The sequence below is a fragment of the Peromyscus maniculatus genome, chromosome 13 (assembly GCF_049852395.1).
Source record: "Peromyscus maniculatus bairdii isolate BWxNUB_F1_BW_parent chromosome 13, HU_Pman_BW_mat_3.1, whole genome shotgun sequence".
Taxonomy (NCBI): Eukaryota; Metazoa; Chordata; class Mammalia; order Rodentia; family Cricetidae; genus Peromyscus; species Peromyscus maniculatus.
Genome location: NC_134864.1, coordinates 10,964,991 through 10,980,006, shown reverse-complemented (window position 1 = coordinate 10,980,006; position 15,016 = coordinate 10,964,991). Strand labels below are relative to the sequence as shown.

The 15,016-nt window shown below is 51.4% G+C and overlaps 1 long non-coding RNA gene across 1 annotated transcript; it reads left to right on the top strand.

Moving 5' to 3' along the window:
- Window positions 1-2,537: 2,537 nt before the first annotated feature.
- On the top strand, window positions 2,538-9,705 carry LOC121821996 (uncharacterized). The gene is made up of 3 exons (XR_006062903.2): window positions 2,538-2,694; window positions 8,822-8,937; window positions 9,038-9,705. It is a non-coding gene; the product is annotated as an uncharacterized LOC121821996 (long non-coding RNA).
- The last annotated feature ends 5,311 nt before the right edge of the window (window positions 9,706-15,016 follow it).

Below are 15,016 nucleotides of genomic sequence, written 5' to 3'. Positions count from 1 at the left end.
CAGACGTTGTAACATTACGCCCAACGAAAGACTGCCTGCCAGTGGTTTTTCTTGCCTGGAGTCACCTTTGTCATGGGGGAGAGCAGACTGAGACAATGGCTACCGTGACACACAGCAGCCATGTGAGTGGGAGCGATACTGTGCCAGGGGCAGCAAAAAGTAGCTTCAGGAATTCCTGAGGCAGGAAGTCAGGGATGGAGACAGAGGAGGTGAGGAGAGACAGTGTGAGAAGGAGAGAGAAGGCTGTGAAGAGTCAAGTGGAGTTGCTGTAGGCCCTGGTCTCCAGGAAGAGAGCCAGGACTGCTGCATCCGAAGGGTCAGGGCATCTGGCACCCAAGGCCTGAGCACCACAGCTCTAGATGCTGGCAGGAGCTGAGTGTCTCAGGGCTCGAGTGGGAGCACTGGCCGTCACCTCCACCCACCTGCTGTCGCAGACACCGCTATAAGCCACGAACCACTGGGTGCTGAGTGAAGGACCACTGACAGCCAAGGTCCAGGGCAGTAGTGTAAGAATACAGACCGGAGCACCTAGCTGGGTCCGTCTCTGGCCTTTAGCGTCTGGAGCCACGGGTCTGTAGTTCTCAGGACCCAGAGCTAGAAGCCCCTGGGGCCATTAGTTAAACTGAGATTTCTTGTCCCTCAAGGACCCATCTACTGATGAAACTGTCCTTTGTCAATTTGTGACTTTTTCCAGATAGAGAACCCTGGTAATAAATACCCCAGGCCCAGAAAAAACTTCATGGAGTCCCTTAGTACGAGGTAAGAGCCCTCAAATCTTGTCTTACGGGTTTTTTTTCCCCTAATAATTTACTGAAAATTCATCCCACTGATTCTTGCAGATTTAAATGCTAACAAGTGGGACTAGCATCTAGCTGATTATGGTTTGCATTTCTGAGTTTCTCAGTCTCCCACTGTGGATGAGCAGGCCTGCTCCTCACTCTCCTGGTCCCCACTGTGCTAGCCTCCTTTGTGAGAACCGGCATCCTTCCCAAACGAACATGGTGAGATCCTAGGTTGTTCTCACTGGAGACTGTTTTAAGTTTATAGGGTTGCTGTAATATGCACCCCTAAATCAGTGGTCTAAGTTGACACAAGTCTGTTCTCTGACAGTTCTTAGGGGTGGAGCCTTTACATGGAGGTAGTGCTGGAGGCAGTGTGTGTGTGTGTGTGTGTGTGTGTGTGTGTGTGTGTGTGTGTGTGTGTGTGTGTGTAGTTGCCTGGCCTCTCTGATGGCTCTTGGAGAATCCATTTCCTGGCCTTTCCTGTTTTTAAAGCTGCCTCTGTGTCTCCACCATTCTGTCCTAGGTCTGTCTGTCCTTGTCCTATGGCTCTGACCTTTCCATTCATGGGTATCACAGGCTGTGGTTTGTCTGTTCAGCAGTTGCTACTAGGCAGGCTGCTGACAGACAGCTTCTTGTTTCTGGGTGGGGCACTGTTTCAGGGTACACCTGGGATCACTGTCAGAGGCCCAGGTCTAGTTCTCCAGGCAGACCTCCCCTTAATTGACATGCCTGCTGCCCCCTGGAGCTCAGGAGGGGACCATGGGACCTCAGATGAGGTGTTGGCTACTCTGCCCACTGTCCAAGCCTTCCCCTCCTAGTCTTTCTATAGTTCTCCCAAGGGAGAGTCTTTCATAGAAGGCAAAGGAAGCCCATGAGGCCTGCCTGCCAGTGAGTCAGGTGCCAGGCTTACAGGGCATGGCTCTGCATTTGGTCATCAGGCTAAGGACTTATCCAATCTCAGACCCTCATCTACAGTCTAGGAGTGGTGGGTGGGGTCTCATAGGTCTGGGAGCACTGTCAACCAAACACAGATCGATGGGCCTATGTCTGTGTATGTAGGTTAGGGTTGGGACTGGGAAGTAAGATCTGCACACATGGGCCCCCTGAGAGTAAGTTCAGCCACGGCGAAGTGAAGCACAAGTCAGACCCGTGGCATCTCTCTGGCCGCTCTCCACAGACGCATGCTGCCACACCCTGAGCAGCAGCTGGTGTAACCTTGCCTCCAGGAGAGAACCCCAAGGTCCTCCTGGGGTAGTCTTTGAACCTCCCTTGACTAGGGCCCTGCTTGGGAGACTGCTTTCTGTCTGTGGGATATCCCTCCCCCTCTGGGCTTGTGCCTTATTGCCTCACAGGAAGACATTAGAGAGAAGCTGGCCAAGCCCCAGCCTGTCCCCTTTGATGTCTCTGTCCTCTAACCTCCCAGGCTGGGCTTTGTCTGGGCAGGCAGCATGCCCCCACCTTCTCAGCTGTGGGTCCCCGAGGGCAGCGACAAGGGCACCTGCCTGTCCTGAGGGCAGTTGCAGGGTCCAGCCCAACTTACCTGCTTGTCCTGACGGCCAGGTTCCTTTTCCTATTCAGAAACTTCTCCTTTGCTCCCTACTGCTTCCAATCCCCAAATAGGGAAACTGAGGTTGGGGAAGGGAAGCCATGGGTGGAGAGCAGGGGTAGGGGTCTCTGATTCTTGGCCTGGGGTCTCCCTGGGACAGACCTGAGTTCTTGGCTGGGCTCCTTCTCTTTGCAGATCCATGAGGCAGTTTGTGGGAAAGCCCAGCTGTTGGGGGCAGCCCAGCTGTTGGGGGGGCAGCCCAGCTGTTGGGGGGCAGCACAGCTGGCTGCTTTGTTCAGGAGATGATCACATCTCAGCCTTGTGGACCTCACATAAGTGATTCTGCTGATTGGTCTGAATACCACGGTAAGACAGATGCCCAAGAGGGCAGAGGTCCCCGGAGCAGTCCTAGTCCCGGGGGGCCTAGGCTAGTACAATTCTAGTGTAGATACACCCCAGTCCTCCCTACATGGTCCATACCTCTACGTCTACTTATTGCGAAAGGTGTTCCGATGCAGGAAATGCAGGAGGAGGGTGGCTAGAGAAGGCCGGAAGCTTTGGAAAAGGCCTGTCTTCTACCTCGATGAGGCAGCTGTATGGTGGTTTCATAGCCTCCTTCCCAGGCACCTTGGGGACAGGGCTCAGCCACCTTCCACCCCTCCTTCTGAGATGCCTCCTCAGGCTGGAGCTGGGCTTTAGGATGTGCTTCATGTGTGAGAGACTTACCTAAGTGGTTCTAATGTAAGGAAAACCCTGAGAGACACTTCCTGTGTTCACTGTAAGGCACAGGAAACGGAAGCCAACTGTGGGGTGAGGGAGGGGCCTCTGAGTCTGCACGAAGCCACTGGCCTAGCCCAGGATTCTTTAGCTCTCCTAAGACCTGGATCTTGGCAGTGGCCAGCTGGGCTCATCTGCCATGGTAGAAAATGTCTGGTCCTATAGGTATGGCTCAGACTCCTTATAAGCCTACCTCTTACTGGACTCTGTCCTGACTTGGGCAGGACAACTGGTCTACCCAGGAATATTCAACTCTTTCATGTCTAATAGGGTTCAGAGATGGAGGCCTCCTGCTCTGTAGCTGGTACTCAAGTCTGATCAGGCCATCCAAGACCAAATACCAGGATCAAATGTGTTGTGTATGAGACACCTGCTTCCCTCTGATACAGAAAGCTGGAAGGCCATGTGATCAAATGTTGCACTCTTTTTACTTAATACACATCAGTTTCTCATTTTGTAGATACTGTCCTAGAGGTATTTGTGACTAATTCAGCCATGGCTTCTTGTCAGGTGAGTGCTGTGAGCAAAGTTCTGGATACTTCATAGGTTTCTCAGGATTGTTGCAGTCATACGAAGCTTCTGGAAGTCCCCTCAGGTTTAAGACAGACTTAAAGTTTGTTCTGGACACTGGAGGAGGTTGGTTTTGTCTTCCTGGTCCACAGCCTGTGGGTTCTTTCTTATTATGAAGCTGGTCTAGGCTTGGATACACTTGGGAAACTTCTCTGAGGCTGACCAGAGCTTTTTCCAGAAGACAAGTCTTGGCTCGTTCTCTGCCGCAACTCAGCTTGATACCGCAGATAAGGGCATCAGAGACAGAAGATGGACCTGCCGATCCCCACCATCCCTTGTGGTCACTTGCTTTCAGTGTGGGATATGCAGGGTCAGCTGTCCACTTCTGGTCTGTCATTTATCTATGATCTAGGGTACCCCATCTACCATCCTTTGAGGGAGACAGCAAACTGGGCTGAGGGACTTTAATTAGTGTGGTTAAGGAGGTTGGAACTCCTAGAGGCCCGAGAAACCCCATTCCTGACCAGCCTAGACAGCACTACGAGACTTCCACTGCTCTATTGTCCACAGCCTGCAGGTGGCCCAGTTTGGCTCTGGTAGTCTTGGCTACTTGAGGATCTCCCTCCTGTGTGTGCCTTGCCCCTCTCATTGCCCCCAGTGCCACAGAAGCAACCTGGTATTGAAGACTCCTCTGCCAGCTCCACACACTAGTGGTCCCTGAAATCTCCCTTCAGAAGTCCCACAGGGCCATTAATCTCTGCAGAGTCATTTCAAGCCTCCTATCTCTGGGGCATCTCTGTTTGTCCCACCAGCAGCTGCCAGAGCCAAAAAGCAGAACAAGGTTTTATTGCCCTCTCCATATTCATCTCCAGTCTATTGTCCAGTGGCCCAGTCAGAGTTTGAGCTCCACCCTGGCCCATACCCCAGCTTCGATCACTAGTGTGTGCCCTGAAGTGGTCCTAGCCTGTTTCCGGCCTTCACTCTTGGTGACCAGAGTCAGGGAAGCCTGATCTCTGAAGTCCTTTCCAAAACCTGAGGCTTGGCGGTCACTTGGGGGGCCATGGGTCCTGCCGTATATACCTGTCTGACACTCTTTCTGCTTCTCATGGTTCAGTCAGCCCCCCGCTCCAGTGTCCTTTTCTAAGGCTCAGTGGCAGCCCCTCTGGACACTTTGTTCTGAGCTGGGCTGGCCAATGGTAACAGTTGACTCCATAATTGATGTTCCTGTCAGGTGCTCTGGTGGTGGGCGCTTCTGTGAGCCTCAGCCTCCCGAACTGCCGAGGAGGCAGAAAGTCTCAACTTGTTAGGTGGTGTCTTGGATAGGCCTTGTTGGTCCTGGTGAGGGAGGGTGTGGCGTTTGGGGAAGGTCTGCAGGTCTGGCTGCCTTTGCACATGTCTCCTCATGGCTGAGGAAAACCATGGGGAGGCCCTGCCTGTGTGCTGGGTAAGGGTTCTGCAAGGAGACGTGAGCTGATTGTGGCTTTCAATCAGGGGTCCAGGAACCTGGTATAGTATGTGCCAGTTGGCTACTGCTGGGTGAGTGCTGTGATACTCCTCAGTTGCCCCTGGGACCTCTGGTTAAATCTCTCCCAACCTCTCATCCTTTCTGGGCCTGACAGAATCTCTGCTTGTACAATTCCAGTGAGCACAGTGCCTCAGGCCCCAGAGGCTGGGGAGAGGCCTGGATGTCCCCAAGTCTTCCCAGGCTCACAGTGTTTGTGAAGGCCATAGTAGAAGGTGGGGCCGCTCCAAGCTGAGGGCCCCTGGATGGCTCTCTTTAGTGGATATGACTTCTGGAACTTTCAGCTCTGAGGTTCTGGAACTGGGAACATCATGACTCAGCAGTATGTGAGTCATTTTCAGATCCTACTGTGCAGCCACGAGAGGTTTCGTGACTCAGCTACTGTAAGGAGAGTGAGTCAGCACTCTCCTGATGCAGGGTTGGTAACTCAGAGGTTATTAGTCAACATTCAGACATGCCTGAAACCCAAAGAGACTCATTAAATCCAGGGATGACATCTACCTGTCTACCATGACCGCCCAGGATTTGACAAGGCAAAACTGTGCAAGGCAAAACTTAGAAACCTTCTGTGTGGTTCTCAGTAGTAATATGCTATTGTTTCAGCAATCATGCATAAGCATGTGTTTATATTTGTGGTGTAGAACTGTGCAAAAGTGTGCTTCAGTGGCCAGGGACTGAGAACACAGATGTGGAAGACAAGAGATCCAGTTAGGAAAACAGCTAATCATCCTCAATGCTAAGTTTGGGTGGGGCGTAAATTTCGGGACTACTATTTCTTTTCAAACTTTTTCCTAATTCTGCAGAGAAGGCTGGGAAGCCAGGATAGATGGCAGGAGGAACCCAAGTGCATGTGTGGCTGGAAACACTGAGACATCCTGACTCTCCCTGGGAGCCTGAGTGTGTGTTCATGCAGACGTATATGTGCTAAACAGCAGCAGCATTGCATGGGAGGCTGAAACAAAAAGATGAGCAGCTGAACAAGGGTGGACCCGGAGAAGCAGCAGGTGCAGAAGGCAGTATGCTCCTGACTTCTTGCCATCAACATCAGCAGTGACCTCCATGCATGCTAAGCCATTGCAGGCTCCAGAGCATATGGATGTGCATCTCTTGCTGTTCCACAGGATGGTTTAGAATCTGCCACTGGGCAGAGGTTTCTACCTTGATGGGCAGTTGCTGCAAGCCAGCCTGGCTCACATTGAGAATGAGGCATTCACCAGCACATCACCAACTAACCCATTCACTGAGCAACCAGTGGAAGTTTGCTGTTCCATGCTGCAGTGGGTAAGGATTGCCTCCCAGGTGCATGGAAGCAGACCTCAGATGGGGAGGCAGTATTTGAGGGCATTACCCATTGTGGGCATCAGGGACATCCATGGCTAGCATAGGACTTACCTGTGGGCGTGTTATAAGCAGGGTGTTGGGCCTGAAGAGAGGGGCCTCCGTGACACCCACAGAGGGCTGGGCTCTGTGCTTAGGAGTGCAGGGGAGGCTAGGCACCAGATAGAGGGGCCTCTGGCACAGGACATGATCTTCAGTGGCTCTCAAGTGCAGCCTAGAGGACTGCCAAGATGGTCTGTGGTAGGTGGGAATTTTCCAGGAAAAAGGACATGGTTGGGGGGCCCAGAAGCTGCCTGACTCCCACCATGGAGGCTGCCCAGGTATCCAGCCTGGTGAGAGGAGATGTTGGAGACCCATGGGTGGCTGCTCTTTGCCACCTTACAGCTTCTCATCTGGGGCTGCCTCCCCAGCAGGCTCTGGGAGTCCCCTGTGGGAGAGCTGCAGAAAGCAGGTAGCTGGTATCACTGTGTTTTTGTTGCATAGGCATTGGACTGATCTTAAGCATGACTCATCTTCCTATGCTCCAGAGCAGAGAGCCAGAAGTCAGAGTCATCCTTAGGGGACAAAGTTTACTTTCAGTATCTGACTTTTGGGGGGAATATTGTGTGTTTCCAAAGCCAAGAATGGCACGCTAAGACTCTTCTGAGGCCTTTAGTTCTCTGGTCTCTGAGGAACCAGGGGTGATGAATTGAAGAATATTGGAAACAGATGCATGAGGTTCAGAAGCAGAGAGGATATTTGACAGAGTGGTGACAGCTACCGCAGGTGAGGTCGCCTGTCTCTGGTCTACACTGTGGACTCAGAGCTGTGTCGCACATGCTACTGCTGTACTTCTAAGGGAACACGGGCATTTTCATGCACGTGCGTTTTACTCAGTTGGCTTTTTATTGGATAAAAAAATGTGTAGATCAAGTTCACAAAACTGTTCAGCCTGATGCATTTAAACCCATGAGTGTGAGCATGCTCCTGAAACCACCGTCCAGGCAGGAAATGGGGTTTGGGTGCCCAGCAGCACTGTTCTGACCCTGTAGATGAGACTGCCCAGCTTTGACTGTCACATTAGTCAAATTGTGCAGCATGGATCCTGGCTTCTTTTGCTCAGAGTGTGTTTGTGAGGTTCGTGGGCTCGTTGGGATAGAAGTGTATTGTTTTTTTACTGCTGTATTTAGTTGTGTGAAAGCACATTGTTTGCAAGCTTTCCTCTGGACTCAGAACCAAAAGATGCTTGCTGTCTATAGTCAGACATGTCTACAGTACACTCACTATGTGGGTGCTTCATAGATAGGAATGTTCCACTTCAGAAGGCATGGCCAGGAAGCTACTCAGGAATGGTATGGACTTCACACTCTCTCAGAAAGTGATTCTCCCTTAATCTGTTTCAACCCTCGAGGCCTAGAATCATCAGACCTTTCGATTTTACTGGTGGCACGGGAGTCTTAAATTCTCATTTCTGGAATGACCAACATTTTCATGTTCATCTACCACTTTGCGAATGCTTTTTCAAGTCCTTTGCTCATTAAAGGAAACCAATTTTCAGGTCTTGAAAGATGGCTCAGTTGTCAAGAGCTTGTTGGGCAAGCATGAGGCCCCAGCACCGGCATAAAAACAGGTTGCAGTGGATCCCTGGAGCTCGCTGACCAGCCAGTGTGGACCATAAGTGAGCTCCAGGTTCAGTGGAGGGTGACAGGGGAGGACACGTGACTGAGACCTCTGGCCTTTACATGCATATACACATGTGCAGCCTTGCACCCCTTCCCCCAGTGAACAGGCACACACACACACACACACACACACACACACACACACACACACACACACACCACAGAGAGGTGTACTGTTCTATTGTTGACTTTTAAAAGTTCTGTGTAAATAGTTTGTGAGAGGAGTCTTGCTGTGTTGTCCAGCCTGGTCTAAAACACTTGAACTCCAGTGATCCTCCTGTCTCAGGCTCCTGAGAGTAGCTGGGACTATTGGCAGGTGCTTCTTCCTGGCTATGGCAGTTGTTGATATATACCAGAGACTAATATGCTTTATTGGATATGCATGTATATATATATGAGCATATAGAACATATTAACATACTTTCTCACTTCTGGGATGACTGTGTTCACCTACCACTTTGTGAATGCTTTTCCAAGTCTTTGCTCATTAAAGAAAATCAGTTTTCAGGGTTGGGGGGATGGCTCAGTGGGCAAGGAGCTTGTTGTGCAAGCATGAGGCCCAATTACACACACACACACACACACACACACACACATCAAGGCTGTTAAGAGAAATAGAACTAATTTGATACAGAAGTCCTCTGTGTCCACAGTGTACTGATGTCAAGATTCCTTAAATTTCAAGGTCCTCTGATGCTGAAGTTACATAAACCTCTGAAGTATTTGGGCAGAACCTGGGCCATCTTTCCATGGACTTGGCATCATCACTGAGTGACTCTCAATCCTTGACATAGGGTAAAGGTATGGGAACAGCCATTCTCTTCTACTGTTTAGGGAATTAAAAAGTCAGGAAGTGCTGAGTACAAATGAAATTTCACTTCACATTTTGTCGTCTCCACAGGTATCGATCCCACAAACATGGAGGGCACCCCCGCCCCGTGAATATGCAACTGCTATTGACCCTGTTTCTATGGAGACCACCAATCAACACAGTGTGGATTCAATGAAAGCATATGTGTAAAATGAGGACTTGGCTTGTGACCTTATGGAGGCTGAGAGGTCCCATGGTCTGCTATATGGCACCTGAGACCCAGAGCACCCTGTGGTGTAACTCAGGCCATAAAATGGGCGCAGAAGTGAAGAGCAAAAAAGATTCTGGGAAGGTGGACACTGGCAGTTCAGCTTCATATGCCCTTGGCCCAGCCCCGGACTCACAGAGGCCCTTCTGACATGTTCCTCCTCCTTCTCCGCTTCCTTCTTGAGCAGCGTCTACCTACTCTTTGCTCTGACCTGGTATCTCCCTGGGACCTCCTGGACATGGCCACCCATCCCTGATCTCATCTAGATATTTACAGAGTTCCCGCTCTCACAGTGATGACATCTCTGAGGACGACGTTCTGCCTGGCCATCCACCGCATCTCAGCATCCTTCAGGTACCACTCACGTCATTAGCCGCACATAGCTGTGCTGGGGATGGAGAGAGAGCCAGGAGGACGAGGAGAGACCGCAGGAAGCGGTAAGACTCTAACAAACTTCAGGGGTGTTCAGGAATGGATGCTATGGCTACAAGCAGACAGTCACTACCTGTGGAGGGATGGTTTCCCTGGACAATTTTAGTCAGGATTCCCACTCCCTTACTTAGTATTCTCATTGCTCCCATTTTCCAAGGAGCCGTGATTATCACTGTAATTGATCCTTTGATTTAGAGATTATATAGTTCTTTTCCTTTGCTTGCTTCTTGTTGTTGTTCTGGGAAAGGGCTTTGTGTAACCCGGACTGCCCTGGAACTCACTGTGTAACCAATGATGATCTTGAATTTCTAATCTTCCTGCCTCCAACTCCTAAGTGATGGCATCACAAGCGTGCCCCGAGCCCTGGTTTTAGACAGTGCTAGGGATTGGAGCCAGGGTTAGCTAGGCAAGTGATTTACAAACTGGACCACGTCCCTAGCCACCCTAGGGTTCTTTTGAACAAACATCTAAGGAAGTATTTGTTATTTTAAAATTTTAACTGTCATTCAAAATGTATGTCTACAAAGTCTACTTTGGGGGTGGGTTGTCTTAGAATCTGCTGTACAAATTGAGACGTACAAGATATATAGTCACATGCACTACACATTATCTTGCAGCCTAAGTGGGTTGCGTTTTTGAATAGTGCCCTAGACTGCTTTCCTTTCCTAACCCCAATCTACCCTCTCCCCAGGCTCCCACACACTAATGTCCAGGATGAAAATATAGTGCTTAGAAACAAAACCAAAAAATGAAATAATTTATGCGCCATGATGGCATTCACATGAAGAAATTTTGAGTTTTTCCTTTTTTAGAATTTATTAAGATGCTCCTTGTGGTTAACTGAGTGATTGGCATAGGAAAATCACATAAGTGCTGGGGGAAAAGGTGCTGCCAGCTTCGAGGATCGAGAGTGAACCTGTTACAGAGTTGAAACATACATGCTGGTGTAAGAACGCCACGTGACTACAGGTGTGTTTTCGATCTCAATGCATTGCACTAGCCAAGACTTCCAGATCTTTGTGGGCAGAAGGTCATTTCTGAACACACAGATGAAAGGAGATGGCTTTGTATCCAAGTTAAGGGTGGTTGTCAAGATGCCTTTGGCCATCCCAGGTGCTTTCCCACACCTGCATGGGCATTGGCTTCCTAGGAGGTCCTCAGTCTACTAAGGACTCTGATTACACCTTCAATCCACGAGGCTGGTGTAGACCCAAGGATGAGACAGGTCCACAGGAATGAGAAACTCCACGTGCCCCAGGAAGTGTTGGGATTGTAATTTTCTCTGAGGTCCCCCAACTCCCTGGAATTCCAGGAGAAAATGGGAAAAGGATGAAAGCTATGGATGATGATCTCATGTATCCCAGACTGGCCTTGAACTTGCTATGTAGGACTGGGGATAGAGCTCAGTTGATAGAGTGCCTCCTTAACATGCATAGGGGCCTGGGTTTAGTCTCCAGCACCGCATACGCCAGGCATGGTGGCACATACCTGCAATCACAGCACTTTGGAAGTGGAAGCAAGGGCATCAGAAGTTCGAGACCAGCTTGGATACATAGCAAATTGGAGGCCAGCTTGGGATACATAGTATCATATCTCTAAGGCTACTGGAAGTTCAGTAACTCCCCAGGACTAGTTGCTTCAGTCAGCTCCTCTCCGAAGGGTCCTTCTCCCTGCCCCCAGATGTAACCTCCTGTCTCTCAGCCTCCAAAGAATCGTACTGTTAACTGCTCAACTCTGAATCCATTTCCAGCTCCCCCTTAGCAACTTCCCATCCTGCCATTGGCTCTGATTTATCAAGTTTGGTGGAGACAGGTTTGGACAAGGTTGGGAAGGGGTTGGTTTACTCAGCTGCCTGCCCTAGGAGGAACTTGGGCCCAGGAGCATTTCCTGGGCACCCCTGGGAGGATGCTATCCCAGCAGCCCTCACAGAGGTCCTTACCCCTTTGGTGCTGGCTCTGGCCCTGTACCCAGCTGGTGCTGGCAGGGTGGAGGTGTCAGGGCCATTCTCCAGGCATGGGGGCAGAGGCCAGTTGGTTGAGGCATGTGGCTGGGTACTGAACAGTGAGGGGACATTCGGCAGGGCAGCATCTGGGAATGAGTGGTTCTGCGTTTTGCAGGTCTGGCTCACAGACCCTCAGGTTCCTGGCTGGCTCTCCCTCTTAATTAGTATCAGTCCTCCAGACGCCAGCTCCCACGTGTTGTCTGCCCCTCCAGATAGGCAGTGTTTGGTTCTTATCCTTACTGGTGTCTGGGTCCAGGAATGGGGGCGGGGCTATGAGGCATACAGGGCAGGCGACATTCTGACCCGAAGCTCTCTGTGCCAAAGTTTCAATTTCTCAGGGGGGCTGCTCACTGTGCGCTGCTGGAGAGGGGTCTGTGCTGTGTACACCATTCAAGACACTCGAGGTCAAGGCCCTTTTTATTTCTTTCCATTCTGCTCCCCCCCCCAACCCTTTGACTTTCCTTCCCTTCCTGGTCTCTAGATGAGGGGCCAGGCAGAGCTGTCCATGGCCTCTGTCATCTGCTTGCCTGCGTCCCTCCTCTTCTTGCCTTCCCTGTCATCGCTGTCCTACGTTGTCTAGGAGTCACGTTAGCTTCACAAAAGGGCAGAGGTATAGCCAGAGAGTTCTGTGCCGACCTTGTGCTGTTGTAACCACAGCCTTGAGTTTTTCTTCAGCAGGCATTCCGAGGACTGACCAAGACAGAGGTACACATGGGGGTGTCTTTGTTTCTTGTCCCCAAGAACTAAATGCCAAGTGGGTGCTGTGAGTTTAGTGCCTCCCAAGGAGCTGAGGGGGGTGGGGCAATTAATCGCTCCACAGTACCAAGGGCATCTGGAACTACAGAGCCTTGAGCCACACCCCCTCACCCTGCCTCTGGCTTTATGCCCTGCAGCTGTCCTGTGGTAAAATATCCCCAACTTTTCCGTGTGACATCTTCCTGCTCTCACTCCTTCTGTGGATCCACCATGGGGGAGGGGCTGGGCTTCCCCGTGACACTTGAACAGCCTCCATCCTGTGGGGAGCTGAAGAGGGCCGGGGCTGTTGCACATGTCCACTCTGTCTGCCTGCTCTGAGCACTGGGGTGACATGCTTAATGAGGATTTGCTGAGGGAGGGAGAGAGGAAGGGAAGAAAAGCCTGCAGACATGGCGTCAAGCACAGAACAGAAGAAGGTAACCACAGCGTCAGAACGGACATGCTTCAGGGTCTGGAATATGTAAAGAGCACCTCAGATCACTCACGGAACCACAGGTGACCAGACAGAGCATCAGGCACAGCGTTGGGACTTCCACTTCCAGAAGAGACGAGGTTGTCCAGAGGCACAAGAACAGTATCCAGGCTCACAGTGTGAGGGAGGTGTGGTTAAGGCTACAGCTGGTGACCAGTACTGGGCCGCACAACTGGCAAAAAGAAATACTGATGTTGTGCTGGAAGCAGAGACTGCTTTCACTGAGTGTAGGCCAGTCAAGTCCCTTTGGGAAACTGTTCCACAAAGCTTTGTGGCACTAAAGATCCCAATACACAGCTCAACCTCTCTGTGTCTATACACGCCCCCCCCCCCAAAAAAAAAAAAAACCAGGCAGATGAAAGGACACCAAGATAGCTTACAAATAGCCCTTACCTCTTGTCCCAGTATCCAGAACCCAGAAACATCTGGAAAGGCCACCAAGAGCAGATGGAGGTACATGTGGTATAGGTATCCAGTCAGAGACCAAGCTTGTTGATCCATCAGACAAATGGATGGCACTATGGGCTAGCCACAATTAGCCACTCCAGTGGACACCATGGAGCTAAAACTATTAAGTCACCTGGCTGAGGAGGTAGGAATAACCTTACGTCAAAAGGACACTGGGAGACCCAGGCACCAGCTCACAGCTGCTGGGGGTTTGCCATGTGTCTTTCCAAAGACCCGGGGAAATGAGTGTCAGTGGCCTAGCCTAATAACCAGGGGCTGGCTACATCCAGGCGAGCCTCAGCTTCTACCCTGCAAGTACCAGCTCTCTGCAGAAACAGGCTGAATGTAGCACATCCCAGTTTAAATACAACCTGGAGCACTGGGGAGATGATCTTTTCCTCCAGAGACCCTGGGTGCTGGTAAGGGATGCTCCTCTCTAGGGTGGGGCTGGTAGCCCTTGGGGTGCTGAGCCCCTGACCGGAAGTCTAGCTACCGCTGTGCTGAGGGGCAGGGACAAAGCTGGGTGCCTCTTTGGGCTGCTGAGCCTGCATGAGGCCAGATCATCTGCACCATCTTGATTTAGAGGACTGTAGACCCTCCTCGGTCCAGGAGCCTGGTGCTCCCTCCCTTGAGACCTTGGCTTTTACCGCGTCCACAGGCTCTTCACACGCCATCGTAAACGTGAGAGGAGGGTGTTTACCAGAGGAGACCTTACAACATGGCTGGAAGCTGCCTGAGTGGGTCCCTTCCCACCAGTTTCTCCGAATGACAGTCTGTGATAATGTGGTTAGCTGCATCACTCCTTAGGAATGTGGCTCCAGTAGCAGCAGCAGCAGCAGCAGCAGCAGCAGCAGCAGCAGCAGCAGCAGCAGCAGCAACCGAGTGTGTACGAGCTGGGGCCTTACCAGGCCCCTGGGGTAAGGGTACCATCTTTCTCTGGTCCCCAGGACTGTTGTTCTGAGGACATTTTGGGGGCCGGGTGGCTGGTCTGTGAGACATTCCATGGGACACACCCTCATCCTGGCCATCTCTGGATATCCCAACAGTTACCCCTGTCTTTCAGCCAGGTAGCCCTAGGCCTCAGAATCACACATGTGGCCAGGAGGACAAGGCAGAGGCAGGCAGGGACAGCACATGCAGGCCTTTCGGGCTCCAGGGTTGGGAGGGGTGTGGAGACTTGGGCTCAGTACTGGTCAGAGCACCATTAGGACCATTGCTCTGCGAAACACTGGGCCCCACAGACAGAAAGGACCATGGGGGAGGCAGGGGTAGACGCTGGCCTCAGGCCAGTCCTGAGGCTTCCTGAGCAGGTGTTGGGGTCCAGACAGGCCTGCATCACTGGGTCTGCAGCTAGGGGTAAGAGCCTACTGGGGGGAGAAGGTCCCGGGGAAGGACAATTGAGGGGTGGGATTAGGGACCTTGATGTCACTGACTTTCTGATATCAGGACCGGGCATCTGTGTGTTCGGGGGTATGTTTGCCCTGGTAGGTGGTGTCTGTGTCCGAGTGTGATCTTGTACGAGGCTGTGTAGGTGTGGGAGACTGCCTCTGTGAGGAGTGTCCGCATCCGAGTATGCTCCTGTGAGTGTGAGGCAGTATGGATGGGGAGGAGTGTGAGGTACCTACAACCCAGTTTTCTACTCAGGAGGGCCCCAGAGCCTCTCTGAGCCAAAAAGCTCTTTATGCCTTGGTC